Source organism: Hibiscus syriacus, unplaced genomic scaffold (genome assembly GCF_006381635.1).
Source record: "Hibiscus syriacus cultivar Baekdansim isolate YM2019G1 unplaced genomic scaffold, ASM638163v2 tig00110540_pilon, whole genome shotgun sequence".
NCBI classification, from domain to species: Eukaryota; Viridiplantae; Streptophyta; class Magnoliopsida; order Malvales; family Malvaceae; genus Hibiscus; species Hibiscus syriacus.
This window is the reverse complement of record NW_024062772.1, coordinates 139,003-151,175: the sequence shown is the minus strand read 5'-3', so window position 1 is coordinate 151,175 and position 12,173 is coordinate 139,003. Positions and strand designations below refer to the sequence as shown.

Below are 12,173 nucleotides of genomic sequence, written 5' to 3'. Positions count from 1 at the left end.
AATATTATATATTATTATTATATATTATTATTATTTAATAAATAATTACAACTGGACCGGCCCAGTTACAAGCCAACCAGAACCGGTCCAGCCAACCAGAAACCCTAAACAATATTTAAGATTTCAGCTAGGGTTTTCAAACCCTAGCTCCCAGCCGCCGCTTCCAGAGGGCTCAAGCTGCCTCTCCAGCTTCCAGACGCTGCTGCCGACGCCTCCACTGCCAAATGGTCCAACCAGTCGCTGCCGACGCTGCTTTTGCCACGCCACCTCGCCGCCGTAGATTCCAGAACACCAGATGGCAGCCCAAATCGAGCTCCATGGTGAGTCACCAGCATAGCTATGGTGACTCACCTAGACATCCCTCTCGGGACCGGTCCAAACAGAACCTCGTGGTGGCTATAAAAGCCACCATACCTGCGAAAGAAGCAAGAGGAGACAGCCACAGACGGCAGAGAACGAAAAAAAAAACAGAACGAAAAAAAAACAGAGGAGGAAAAGAACACAAACGAACAGCAACCAACAACCAGAAAAAAAAAATAGAAAACAAAGAAAGAAGAAAAGAAACTTACCCTTGGAGCCTTGACCACCGTCGGAAGCACTAAACATCGCCGGAGAACAGAAAATACCGAAGGTATTTTCGTAGATTTACTCCGATTAGGAGTCTTTTATGGAAAACAAAGACCGGAATCGGTCTTAGGGCATTTAGATCTACGTTTTGGGGGTGTTTTTTGTGAATTCCGACCACCGTTACGGTGGCCGGCGGCGGTGGCCAGCGGCGGAATACGGTGGCCCATGGCCGCCGGTTTCCCTCCGGCGAGGGAAACTAGAGAGAAACCAGAGAGAACTCTGGTTCTCTCGTCTTGAGAAAGAAAGAAATGAGGCAAATGAGAAGCTTGGCCCTTCGGGCCAGGCATTCAGGGTTATAAACCCTCATCCGTGCGACGTCGTTTAAGGGGGAGGGTATCTGTGTAATTTCCATCATGGGTAAACCCTTTCCGCAGTCACTCCTAGTTTGTAACATTACAAATTAGTCATTAAAAGCAAGTTTTAATTCTTTTAATCATATCATTCAATTTTATTTTATTACATTTTAGTCATTATCAGTTTATATATATATTTAGGGTAAATAACTGATTTAGTACCTTATAATTTTATTAACGTTTATTTTAATCCGATTAATTAAATAAGGCTAAATTACATTTTAGCACTTAAAGTCTTATTTATTCGAGATAGAGCCTTTAAACTTTGATAAATTTTATTTTAATCACTGATTAATTAATTAAGGATTAATTACACTATTAGTAATTTTATTTTATGATGATTCAGGTTATGTTCATAATTTTACATTTATTATTTATTTATTTTTAATCATTGTTTAGTTATGTTTTAACTTAATTTTTATTATTTAATATATTTTCAATCATTACTTTAATTATTGTTTTACTATATTATAATATATACATTATTTATTTAACAATGTTTATTTATTTTCCATATCGAAGAAAAGGACAGTCTTAATACAACTGGATGTTCTATTCTGATATTTTAAAATTAAAAATTAAACAATATTATTTAAATTAATACTTATCAATATCAAAGAAAAGAGCTGTCTTAAGGTACCTAGAAGTTCTTTTCCGATATTTTTAAATATTTTTTTTTATATAATTTTGAAATAATAAGGTTATAAATTAATTTTTTTTTTTAAATTTTAATAATAGAGACAATTTATAATTTAAAAAGTACCAATTTTTGGGCGTTGTAGGGGTGCTAATCCTTCCCTAAACGTAACCGACCACGAATCCCTTTTTATTAAAAAGAACGAATTTTTGGTTATAAAACGCAGATCAGTTCATCTTTTAAAAATGGTTTTCTTAAAAGCTCTTTTAAAAGATAATTTTTAGGTATTCGACCTACCTGACCCAAAAGGCCGATGGCGACTCCTAAATTATTTTCAAAATTATTTATTAACATTAATTTCCCCGCCAAATTTTAATATTTCGTGCCCGGACGAAAACCGGTTACGACAGGAACGATTTACGTATGGTTCAACCAACCTTTCTCTTTGGTTGATGAACTGATTACTCCTTGTGTTTCAAGCCTCTTCTGTCTATTTTTCTTGACTTTCTCCAAAAGCCTCTTCATCATCATCGGCCTCTAGGATTGCTGCAATGGCATTGGAGTCGCCATTACCAGCACCCAACACCAAGCTGGTGATGAAGCAAAGGGTAAAGCCTCTCTTATTTAAAACTGGGGATTCATTCAATGCTCTGCAAAGGGTTCTTCTTTGGACATTTTGATTGTTGAGATAAATCAATGCAGGCCCTAATGACGATGATGAAGAAGATGTTGAAGGGGAAAGAGAAGATGGGAAGAAGGAATTAGCAGTTGAGAGAAATGCAGTTGCCATTATTTTTCTCTTAAGGAAAAATTCCCCTTATTTTCCCGGTAAAGTTGATGGGAAAATTAGAGGAATTAGCCGAAGATAAGGTTGCTGGAATCTGCTGGAAAGTGGTCATTGAAAATGTTATTATTATTTTAATATTTTCGATACAAAATTACTTAAAATATTATTTTTTATCTAAAATATTAATGTTTTTAACATTTTTTTTGTAAACTGTCTAATATTAACATTTTCGGTAGAAAAAATAATATTTTATGTAGCGTTTTACAGGATACGTTAACATTTATGGCAGAAATAATAATATTTTAGATAAATTTTTACCGAAAATATTAAAAAATAATAATATTTACGATAACACATTTCTTTAACCATATATTAGTCGTATGCGAGACTTCTCCGTCTTTTCTTCATTAAAATAACAAAGGAACTAAATGCGTTTATTAATCTTTTAAGTTTGTTGGTGGTAATTTTAAATTTATTAAGAATTTTAAAAATATTTTTATTTCTTGATAGTATTTTTGATAAATCTTTGGCGATTATAATGGTATATATTTTAAATACTTTCGACCATTTATCGATAAATGTTTAAATATCTTATAGTCGTTGGTGCTCGAACCAGGACTTCTAAAAATAACAATTATCCATTTAACCATTGAGATCGATTTCGTAAATATGTTTTTGAACATATAATAGAATATGTTTGTGAATAATTATATTTATTAAGAATTACAAAATTAGTATAAATTGAATTATAATGTGTTTATCAACTTACTATCATTAGGGATGGTAATTTAATCTGAATTTGATGGGTTTCAACTTAATCCGATTTGATAGAGTCTAATTTTAAAAAAAATCGGATTCGTGTTGAGTCAGGTCAAATTTTTTTAAGAGGTGAGGTCAGGTCAAGTCGAGTTCGGGTGAAGGGTAAAAAACTTCAATCCGATCCGACCCAACCTTTGGATAATAATGTAATTTCTTTAAAAAATTATTATTTTTTAATTACGTCTTTATTTTATACCATGTCAGATTAGGTCGGGTTGGATTTATACTCTAAAAATTCAGACCGGATCGGATCAGGCCGAATTTATACTCTAAAAATTCGAGTCAGATGAAGTTAGAATTAGATAAATAATATATATTTTCGGGTCGGATCAAATTAGATGGAAATACATACTTTCAATTCAAATTTTGTTGACAAAAATCTGACACACCCGTTGCCATCCCTAACAATAATTCAAGAACTGATTCAGTATAAATTGAAGCGTAATGTTTTTAGAAGGACCAAAATAGAATTTTGCTCGTTTAATCAGGGGTCAAGGTCCCTTTCAGCACACGATGACTACTAGTTCAGTCTTTAGTCGTGGACCAACTAAATATCCCACACCAGTTAGAAACATTACAACCGAAGTATTTTATATTACAAGAAGCAGCCATCATTACTTGTCCCTTCGGGGACATCCGATAAAATTGGAACGATACAGAGAAGATTAGCATGGCCCCTGCGCAAGGATGACACGCACAAATCGAGAAATGGTCCAAAATTTTTTCCTTGATCTTCGGCTCCATCTCTTCCTCTGTTTTCTGTGTTCTTTCTTTTTATTTTTTGGCTTAGTTTGATGATCGGTTCCATGGGTTTTGCTCAATTTTGTATTACAATCTGGGCTTCGTCTTTCTTAACGCTCCTGAACAGTGAGTATTTCGATATTACGAGATTCGTTATTTAGGGATTTGATTTAGTTTGTGATCCGAGTTTGCAGAATTTGCTTCTGGGTTTTTTACTGTAAGTTCCATGTTCAGTATTGTGTAGAAATTGGATTTGTGTTTTATATTCCAGACCCTAACTATTTGATTCAATAATTCTCTGGAATTGGAGAATGTGATATTGACCAGAATTTGTATACATAATTTGCTAAAAGCATTTATTGTTTATTTACCCCAACTGAAGTATCAAATGCTGCAGGATGAATTGGAAATTTGGTGCCTTGGAGGAATGGGTTTGCATTGAAAGGTGCTAATTCACCAGCAGTTGGCATGCTAAAAGAGGTTAGAATGATCAAATTTTCATGTCTTGGTCTTGCAAATCCAGACTCCAATGATTGTTGGCTTGTCACTTTGAATCCGTAAAGGTTGTCGCTTCGAAGAAATTCTCAGTGTGACCTAAATTAATTTAACTCCAGCCTTTAGTTGTTGCTTTCTATTGTATAAAGGTCTTGTTCGGTGTGACATGAGCTAATTCAGATGCAGCCTTTCGTTGTTGCTTTCTATCGTATAAAGGCCTTGTTCGGTGTGACATGAGTTAATTCAGCTGCAGTCTTTCGTTGTTGCTTTCTATCATAAAGGACTTGCTCGGTGTGACATGAGCTAATTCAACTGCAGCCTCTCGTTGTTGCTCTCTATTGTATAAAGGCCTTGCTCAGTGTGACATGAGCTAATTCAACTCCAGCCATTCGTTGTTGCTTTCTATCGTATAAAGGCCTTGCTCAGTGTGGCATGAGCTAATTCAGCTGCAGCCTTATGTTGTTGCTTTCTATCATATAAAGGCCTTGCTTGGTGTGACATGAGCTAATTCAACTTCAGCCTTTCATTGTTGCTTTCTATCTTATGAAGGCCTTGCTCGGTGTAACATGAGCTAATTCAGCTCCAGCCTTTCGTTGTTGCTTTCTATCGTATAAAGGCCTTGCTCAATGTGACATGAGTTAATTCAGCTTCAGGTTTTAGCTCGAATTAACCAAATATCCTGCATCTATATGAATCAGAACGATGAAACCCTTATATTATAGGAGTAATCATTCGGCATATATTAGCATGATGGAAAATTTTAGAAATGGTTCACACGGTTTTTCTTTTCACCCGGCTTTTTAACGTTTGCAGGTTGGTCTCCATCGCTGTTTTCTTCGAATTCTAATTCTTAGCTCGGCGTTCGACTTCATGGATTTTGCTCGCTTAATCTTTCAACTTCGAGGCTTCTTCCGAATTCGGTTTGCTTTTCTCTCTTAAATGTTTTTCGTTGTACAAGTGTGGAGCTGTATGAACTCATAGTAGCGACTATTATGCTGTGTGTATGAATTGGATTGATCCTTTTATTCCATCTCTGTATCTGGGCATGCTTATTTTCCGTTCCTCTAAAATTTTATAAATTCGTCATATGATATAAAATTATAATAGAAAATCGTGTTTCCGTCCCTACTACCCTGATTTGGATGATGTCCGGCGTTTAAAATGGGGAGTTTTGCTTTGTTTTTGTCTGTAATGAATAGGCGTAAAGGGTGCAGAATCCATAAGTACAAAGTTGAGTAGTACTTTATATTGAATATATATGAACCTTCTTTTGTCTTCAAATCATTCACTTCCCTTTTTTTTCTTTTGACAACTTCCCTAAGGAACACTCTCTCTCCTTATATTATAGAGAGAGAGAGGATATGATTATATTTAGTCATGTAAACGAATTGTTCGTGAACCGTTTGACGGGGAGTTCATTTAATTAAATGAACGAACATGAACAAAGGGCTCGTTCGTTCATTTACGTTTGTGAACGTTCGGTAATCTGTTCATTTATGTTCTCTAGATCCATTTGAAATATTAAGACTTAATAAATTTTAACCTTAAACCCATTAATAATTTTATACCCGATTAATTTTAAACTCAAATAAAAAAAATACTCAAATCAATTAAAGAAAATATAAATCCTAAAATTATTTACAAAGAAAAAAACTCTTCTTAAATATAAACTCAATTTATTTTATATTCGCTCGTTTATGTTTGTTTATGTTCGTTTGTTTGTATTCATTTACGTTCGTTTATCATTTTAACGAACGAACATGAATGAACACGAACAAACTAAATTTCTTAATGAACGAACACAAACAATAAATTATGTTCGTTTAGTTATTCGTGTTTGTCGTTTGTTCGATTAAAGTTAAACGAACGAACCTGAACATACTCTCGTTTGTGTTTATTCGATTCATTTACATGCCTAATTATATTGCACAATGTAAAATTATTTAAAATTTAGGATAAATTTTGTGTTTAGTACCTAAACTATTAATTTTGGTTCATTCTAGTATCTAAACTTTCAATTTTTTTAAAAGCATACCTAAAAAATTTAATTTTTATTTTATTTTAGTATGCTGGGGTTAAAGACTTTAATTTTTGTTTCATTTTAGTATCCCGTTCAAAATTTAATGTTAAATTTTGAAAAAATTGAAAGTTTAGGTACTAAAACAGACCAAAATTGATAGTTTAGCCGTTTAGGTACTAAACGTGATAATTTCTTAATTGCAGGTATTAAAATGAAATGAAAACTAAACGTTAGGTATGATTTTGAAAAATTGAAAGTTTAGGTATTAAAATGGACCAAAAGTGATAGTTTAGGTTCTTAATACGTAGTTTACCCTTAATTTTATAGGGATTTAGGATCGTTTGATGAATGAAAATTGATAACTGACCATGCATCGTCATGTCAACAACGTGAACTGTCATGTTATTAACGTAACGGTTAACGACAAAAAACGTTGATAAAAGGATTACATTTTATTTGTTTTTTTAGTTGAAGGGCTATTTGGGTGCAAAAATAATTCAAGGGTTACATTGGTTTTTTTTTAAAAGAACAAGGGCTTTAGATACATTTTGCCTATATATTTCTCCATATTTTGTTATAAATAATATACATATATCATATATAACTGAAAGACTCGACTCAAACTTAAAAATTAAATTATTAATTATTAAAAAATTTGAGTTATTATTAATATAATTATTAAATTAAATTTTATAATTTAACTTTTTTAAATCAAACGTAGTATTTCTTACGGGTGGTAAAACTCGACTCAACTTGAATTTTTTTCCTTGACTCGATTCGAATTGATTTCGAGTTGTAGTTTTATAAACCTGATTCGACATGAAAAATTATCAAGTTCAAATCGAGTTGTAAAATATAACTCGAATGACTCGAAATTTTTAATAATTAATGGACTGATTTTCAAATTTGAGTTGAGTCCTACGACTCTGTATGATATATAGATCACATGAAAAAAATATGAAAAATATATATAATGTATTGTATGCAGTTATAAAAAAAACCATTTAAATTAAAATTAAATAATATCATTATATTATAAATATATATAATTAAATTTAAATAGAAATTTAAAAATTTAACTTGACTCAAAATTTATAAACTTACTCATGAAAGTAGTAAAGTTGGAGTTTGCTTCATCATGTCATTGCCAAGCCATTAGTAGGCCGAACTTGTGGCGGCAAGACAACATGCCAATTAAAAGGTAGTCTACGAGTTTCAAAAGATTACCACACGCATACTTGCACTCGCTTTCAACATATTTAGTGATTTAAAAGGAGAAGCAGTAAGCTAAGGCAGCAGTACTCACTCAATAGTTCAAAAGAAAAGGGGGGGGGGGAATCTGGCCTAAACCCTTCTCCGTCAGCAAAATCCCACAGAGAACAGAGAAAAGCTTTTGTTCTGCTCTAAAATCACTTCACAGTTCACGATCTTCCATTCCAAGATTTACCCAGATTTTAGTTGAAGAAAAAGAAGAAGTTGAGATCGTTATGAGAGTAAAAAGCAAAGGCATGGAGGGAAAGTGAATTAGAAAGAGTGAGAATCTTTACTGTGTTATAGCATTGCATTGAAGGAATTTCTTCCATCTTTTTGTCTCTTTCCCTTGTGAGGATCGATTCCAATAATAATAAAAGGGCAATGAAAAGTTTTGGGGTTCATCTGTTCTTCCTGGTCTTTCTTGCTGCAATTGGTACTTTCTCCTTTACTCTTTTGTTTTTAAAGGGTGGTGATCAATTCGTTTATGGTTTGTTTTTTTTATGGTTTTTTATGTTGTCGGAATTGGGTTGATCTTGGAATTTGTTGAATTGTTTGTTTTGATCGGTTTATGTTGTCTTTTTCTAATGAAACTTTACCTTGTTCATGCTTTGTTTGAAAGGATTGCTCTTTTTGCAAGCTGCGATTGTGTTCTAATTGCTGTATATATTTAGTTGGGTTTGGGATTTGAATGCTAGGGTTAGTAGATTGAATAGGAAATCAGTTCGGTGGATTATGATTCTCGTCTGGTTGAAATATGAGATGTTTCTTCCTTAGAACATCGAATTTCGATTCGTAATGATGGTTTTACTAGTGTATAAGGTTTAAATGTTCGATTGTTAATGGCATTATGTGTTTTAGCTTCTCTTTGTATGTGTCCCTTGGTCACTTCCTTCTTTTCGACCCATCTTTCTATCGGTTTGAGGATTTTATAATGTCGGGATCGATTAGTTAAGGCTATTGTTTATTGCACGGTTCTTCGAAATGAAATGTCTGATTAAAAAGCTTTGTTTTGAATCTTTTCTCCAGCATCTGTGAGTGTGATTGTGCAAGCATTCACAGGAACCTATGGCATTAACTATGGAAGAATTGCGAATAACATACTTTCACCTGATGAAGTTGTCACGCTTCTTAAGGCTGCAAAAATAAAGAATGTTCGCATTTATGATTTCGATCACAACGTCATCAAAGCGTTTAGTGGGACGGGGCTGGAACTTGTGGTTGGACTCCCGAACGAAAATCTGAGAGACGTGAGTGCCAATGCAGATCATGCTATGAATTGGGTCAAGGACAATGTGCAGACATATCTTCCGGATGCACAGATTCTTGGGATCGCTATAGGAAATGAAGTCTTAGGAGGGAATGATGAATTTTCGGGATTTCTTCTGGGCGCAGTTAAGAATGTTTACAATGCATTAGATAAGCTTAAATTGAGTCGTGTAGTTCAGGTTACGACAGCACATTCGCAAGCTGTTTTTGCCGATTCCTTCCCTCCTTCATCATGTGTATTTAAAGATAATGTTGTTCAGTACATGAAGCCACTCTTGGAGTTTTTTTTCGCAAATCGGCTCGCCGTTCTGTTTAAATGCTTACCCGTTTCTAGCCTACATGTATAATAAGGCCAAATTGATATCAATTATGCTCTCTTCCTACCAACGGAAGGAGCAGATGATCCGAAGACTAAGTTGCATTACGATAACCTGCTTGATGCTCAGATTGATGCTGCCTATGCTGCGCTAGAAAAAGCCGGATTTGGAAAGATGGAATCATCATCACAGAGACCGGATGGGCTTCACATGGAGATGAGAATGAAGCTGCGGCAACGGCAAGTAATGCAAGGACATATAATTACAATTTGCGGAAGAGGCTTGCAAAGATGAAAGGAACTCCATTCAGGCCAAAAAATGTGGTTAAGGCATATGTTTTTGCGCTCTTTAATGAAAATTTGAAGCCCGGGGCAGGTTCTGAGAAGAATTTTGGGCTGTTTAAACCGGATGGGAGCATCTCGTATGACATTGGGTTTCATGGATATAAACCTTCATCTGCAGATTCATCACTGCTGTCCTTGAAGGTACGAGGTTTTGTCCCACTCTTGACACATATATTACTAGATTTGTGTATTCTCAGACAGACTTAGCATATTCGTAGAACAAATCTTCTCCGACTTGCTAGTTTTCTGTCGGACTACACGTTGTCGAACCTAAATGATTTAATGTTCATATGATGCTGGAAAGATGCCAAATAACTATAGGTGGGTCGATTTATTAGCAGGAATGGTAGTATCGCTAAGCCAAACCAATGCAGTCTAAGTGTTTCCTGAACTACCTGGGACCAGAGTAGCTTAAAAATGATAAATGGTTTCTTATCGAGTGTATATATGGCCCTTTGCACTCGATCTACTTCATCCAGTGTTACAAACCGAACAATCATAGCATTACACCAATGCTAAACGGGAAGCACTTCCTTTGATTAGAAGCATCTTAATGCCATATGTTTTATGTAGTGTTTTACTTGTCGGTACTGCATTCATCCCTGGAACCTCTGGATTGGTTTCTTGATGGCATAACTAGGTATCCCGGACGGATGAAATGTAAACTTGCACATAGCAAACATGTAGCTTGAATTATTCACTTGTTATTGATGTTCAGCTCGTATAACATCACATGAAAAATAGAAGTCGCTATAGTATGTTCTTTTTACCATCCTATTTCATTGTATTTTTATGTGAAATTTCACAGGAAATTCGAGCTGCTGGTTGGTTCATCTCCTACTCCATATTATTAACAATGGCTACTACATTAGTGCTTCTATTCTGAAGATGGTGATTGAACATTGAATATCAGTTGGGTCGCATTCTGTTCTGCTCTTGCATTTGCATTCAGTGCTAAACCCGAACCCGGAAATTCTATAGTTTTAGGGTTGTATAAGAGCTTCAGAGAACAAGCCAATACACCTGATTTTTGTACCTTTAGAAAACACATGATGGGGAGTTGCTGATTACTTCACAAATATCACAAAAAATGCACATCTCTTGTGCCTAGGTGAATCTCTCTCGTAACTTTAGTTAGTATAATGGAACCCTCTGTGCTTACTGTTTTTAGTGCTTGCATGCATCAAATGTAAAGAAGCCTGAGACTGATCTGGTCGAGCCGAGTTTTGCGTGTGTTGTTCACCTAAACAAGTCGAGAAATAACCCGAAACATCAAACCGACTACTTCCGGTTATCGTGTTGCCATCAACAAGATTCTAAGAAGGTTCATCAGCAGAGCTACATCTTCTAGTGTTATCGTAGCTTCACCATTGAAAAATGAAAGCTCGGTTCTCGGTTCTCGGTTCTCGGTCGTTCAACAAGAGCAGAAACTAATCGTGAAGAAAATAACATCTTTCATCTGTCCATGGATCTGCTCGTGAAGAAACTAAAGTACTCGTTTCCTTTTATTACATACAAAGACATGCCCTTCTTGTAATATTAACAAGTGTGCACCAACCAACTTACCTCAATGGTGCACGAATCAATTTACTTCAGTGATTAAAGGAATTGTTGTTTTTAGAGGTTACTTATTTAAGTACTAACGATTGCAAGAACGTTTATTGTCAAATATTTGAGAGTATTTATAACATGTATTACTTTGTAATCAACTTTTTTAAAAAATAAGTGTGAGGTCATTTTATATTTTTGATTTTAAATAATCCAGTTAACATCGAAAAAAATTAGGATTAATTATAAAATAAGTGCGCAAACTATATTGTTTTTTTAAAATAGGTGTTTAAATCTTTTTTGAATCATCCAGATGTTTAAAGTTACAAACGTTTTCACTAGAGGTATGCAAAAAGATTCGAATCGTTGATTTGGTGATTCGATCTGAAAATTCATATATCAAATCTATTTTTTGATTTTCGGATAATTTAGGATGAGATATCCGAAAATATTCCGAATAATCGGATTGTATATGGATCAAATAAATTTCATTATTGGATTATTGAAATTCCGAAAAAAAATTGATCTTTTAGATTTTAGATACATTTAGCCCAATAAATGAGTAACTCATTAACACATTAAAGCTCTAACCCAATAAAAATTAGAATATTTAATTATTTATTGTATATATATATATAATATAGTAAAGTATCAAATAAATTAAATCAAATCACAAATTTAAAAAAATTGTCAAATTAAATTTTATATTCGGATTCAGATATTTGATTTTTTTTGAGATTAGATACGAATCACCATTTTAAATATTTGAAATTTTTGGATATCTGAATTTTCAGATCGTATCAGATCCGATATCCAAATTTGTACACCCTCAATTACCACTTTAAGTACTCGAGTCATTCTCATAATTTAGTGACTATTCAAGTATACTACCCAAAAATTAAAACATAAAAGAAATGGTAATTAATTATAGGGTAAACTACTTGAATGATCTAACTAAGTAATTG

At 33.9% G+C, this 12,173-nt stretch overlaps 1 long non-coding RNA gene, 1 other non-coding gene and 2 pseudogenes across 2 annotated transcripts; 3 read left to right on the top strand and 1 right to left on the bottom strand.

The window, feature by feature from the left end:
• Positions 1–2,034: 2,034 nt before the first annotated feature.
• LOC120130293 lies at positions 2,035–2,444 on the bottom strand (annotated as a pseudogene).
• Positions 2,445–3,754: 1,310 nt separating this feature from the next.
• Positions 3,755–5,570, top strand: LOC120130305. The gene is made up of 3 exons (XR_005516818.1): positions 3,755–4,090; positions 4,362–4,444; positions 5,273–5,570. It is a non-coding gene; the product is annotated as an uncharacterized LOC120130305 (long non-coding RNA).
• LOC120130321 lies at positions 3,844–3,946 on the top strand. The gene has a single exon (XR_005516822.1). It is a non-coding gene; the product is annotated as a U6 spliceosomal RNA (small nuclear RNA).
• A 2,469-nt stretch (positions 5,571–8,039) lies between the features above and the next one.
• LOC120130275 lies at positions 8,040–10,769 on the top strand (annotated as a pseudogene).
• Positions 10,770–12,173: the final 1,404 nt, after the last annotated feature.